The sequence below is a fragment of the Orycteropus afer genome, unplaced genomic scaffold (genome assembly GCF_000298275.1).
Source record: "Orycteropus afer afer isolate SDZICR_OR568_19922 unplaced genomic scaffold, OryAfe1.0 scaffold00485, whole genome shotgun sequence".
Lineage (NCBI taxonomy): Eukaryota > Metazoa > Chordata > Mammalia > Tubulidentata > Orycteropodidae > Orycteropus > Orycteropus afer.
The window spans coordinates 439,308-442,632 of NW_006922072.1; positions in this window are offsets into that span (position 1 = coordinate 439,308).

Sequence of the window (3,325 nt, forward strand, 5' to 3'; positions counted from 1 at the left end):
TTTCAAGAATTTTTACAGTGATTTCTTTAAAATATTCGTTAGACATCTTCAGCCCCTGATTCATGGCAATTATGGTGTCAGTTGATTGCCTTTTCTCATTCATTTTGTGACTTTTCTGGCTGTAGGTATGATGAGTGTTTTTCTACTCTGCCCTGCATATTTTGAACTTTATGTTAGAAGAACTTTAACCCTAATTATATTTTTTGTTTTTGTAGGCAGTCACCCTATTTAGGTTTAACCTGTTGGTTCTGGCCTCCTTTCTTGGTATATATAGTTCATGGTCATTTAATTTCATGAGCCCTTCCAGTGAACAGGTTGGACTATTTTGTTCTGGCTCCACCTGAGATCCTGATGGATTCCTACTGAAGCTGCTTAAAGTGGGTACAGAACCTTCTCTGAGCCAGCCGGTGTCACCAAACAGGGTGTGCATATTCGAAATCCATGGAAGCATTGATCCTGACTTATGATTTGGTCATTAAGTGACACTGAAAGTCTTACTCCATATCTACTGGTGTTCCCAGGAAAGGAATGCACCTTTGTGGGCTGCCGCTATCCTTTGTGGGCTGGTTCACCATCTGTTTCTGGGTGGATGATTGGGTTGCCTTCAGCAATTGAGTAGAAGGCCTGAAGACATCTGTCTTGGATCTACTTCTGTCGCTTAGTTGAATGCCATGAACCTTCAGGTATAGGGGGTCTCTCTGCTGTTGGGTGGAGGATAGGGAAGAGCTGGCCTTGAATCATATCCATCACTTGGTGGAGATCCTGGAGACATCAGCCTTGCAGAACATTTTGAAGCAAGTGGAGGGGCATACCTGCTGTGTGTGTGTGTGTTTGCATGAACACGTGTCCGTGTGGTGTGTTGGCCCTCCAGGGTTCTATAATAGCTGTTGTTTTGTGGGGATTAGTCCTTCTGTTTCCTTCAAACTTGGGTTTTCCCACATTCCAGGCCTGGGTTAGCTGATGCCGGTTCTGTGGACAGATCAGTGTGGTGCTGTCATTGGGTATGAGTCTGCCCTTTAGGTTTCTATTGCTTTTTACCTTTCTTAATCCTTTTCCAAGAAAGGGCAAATTTTTTTTTTTTTTCCTTTTCATTTCATTTAATTCATTGTTTTTTTTTTTTTTTTTTTTTTATCTATGCCTAATGGTGGTTCCTCATTGCATGCGAATACAGCATCCAGTCTGGTATATGTTGTTGAAACAAACAAATAAACCAAGAAGCTCATCATACTGTCATTCTTCATGTACATAGGACCTTAGACAGGCCCCCACCCTGCACCTCCTTCATCTTTAAACCTTTCAGATTCATTTCATGATTGTTCAATTATTTCTGGGTTTTTTTCCTTGGTTTATAGATAGGAGGATCAGAGAATGTGAGTTTACACAATCTTGTCCTGCAAATGGAAGCCTAAGTAGCATTTTTTTTAGTACAACTATCTCAAATAAAACAAATATATCCACTTTGTGAAAGACAAACCTCTGCTTTACAGCATCCAATAATTTCCATATTATTTACAATCTCAGTTCAGAATAGAAACATCTGAAGGGTGGAAATGCTGATTGTGGAGAATCCAAATTCACGTGCTGCAAATCTAAGGTTCTTTGTGTAACAGGACATGATTCTATGGGTGAAACATCAGTTAAGAGTTAGAGAAGACATCAGCTCTTTAAAAAGCACAAGGGGCCATGTAAACAAAAATTGGAGTTCAGCTTTCCTGAGAGTGACTATTTGAGAGATCAAGACAAGGGTCAAGTGAATAAGAAGCTGAGCATACAGCAGTTAAAATCCTCTGTGGGTTTTCCAGCAGTCTCATTGTACCACAGAGGAAACAATACCACCACCACCAACAACAAAATTTTGGTGTTCTACAAAAAGTGCATTCCCACTAACACCCAAGATTCCCATTTGGGACTCCTAGGGAGCTGGAACCTGGGGCTGGAAAAACGTAGAAGCCTTATAAGTTTGAAGCATCATTGACTCAGATCAGGCCCTGATTGCACTGAAGTGATACCACTTCCTATGGCTGCCCACAAAAAGAGAGAGTAAATTCTCTCTGGAGGAAGACAGCATCATCCCACACTGATAAGGTTTTCTAAAAAATAACTCCTGACATTCAAGTCAATAACCATATATATCAAGAAACAGAATTGAAAGAATAAAGAAACAAATCTTACTCACAAGTGACCCAAATATTAGTCATCAGACTAGATAGTGAAATAATTATAATACATATCCCATGGATATAGATGGCAAACTGTAGAATTTGACCAGAGAAGAGGAATTTATTTTAAAAATAATCAAATGGGTACAAAACAAATGGATTATGTTTTTCATTGATCATTGATTAATGAAAAATATGAACACAGAAATTAAAAATTCAGTATTTGGTATGAACAACAGATGGCAAACATCAGAGGAGAGGATTAGTGAGATGTAAGATGGATCAGTAAAATATCTGGACAAAATAATTGAGCACATGATGGTGGGAAATACAAAAGAGTTCACAAGAGATATATGTGGCATGGTGGAAAGATATACACATAATTGGAGTGCCAAAAAAAGGGAAAAAAGAAAATGGAGCAAAACAAAGAATTAAGGGTCTAAGCAATAGAGAAATAAAGGTGTTTAATGAAGTAAAAGGGAGGTAGATGGCAAAGTTGTCTTGATTGTGAAGTAGAAACCTGAAAGTAAATGCCATGTTCCAGGACTGAAATTCACAAGATCCAGGAAGAACACAGTTCAGAACCTCAGAAGTCTTCAAAAATAGGAGTTTGGTAGCCTCCCAAAGGCGGGGTTCAAAATAGTTCTTATTTCTTGGTTCTAAACCCTCTAATGTGGTTAGGAAGAGCAGTGTGATCATTCTTCAGCTGAGGAGTTCTCAGAAGCCATCTGAAGAAAGGTGTCTGGCCCATGTCTGCCCTTTGAAACAGTTTCCTTTGCATTTTAAAGGGGTTCTGGAAGCAGGATATTCCAGTTGGGATAATGCTCACATTTGGAAACTGCATTCCCAAGTGTAAGTATATCCCTGACTGGAAGCCACTCCCAGAAGTCAGGTGGAAAAGAGGAGAAAAAAGAGAGAAGTGGCCAGGGAAAGGCCAAACAGAAGGTTTACAGGGGTGTAGGGTTTGTCCCTTGGACCTCAGATCTTCAGATCTTCTCAGATCTTCAGAGAAGGGACAAGGAACACATGATGGTAAAACCAAACACACCAAACTCTCTCCTGTGGAGTCAGATCCAACTCATAGCAACTCCTCCTTGGGTTTCCAAGGCAGTGCCACTCCTCGGAAGGAAGGTTGGGCAATCCTACTTCCGTAGTGATACTGCCTC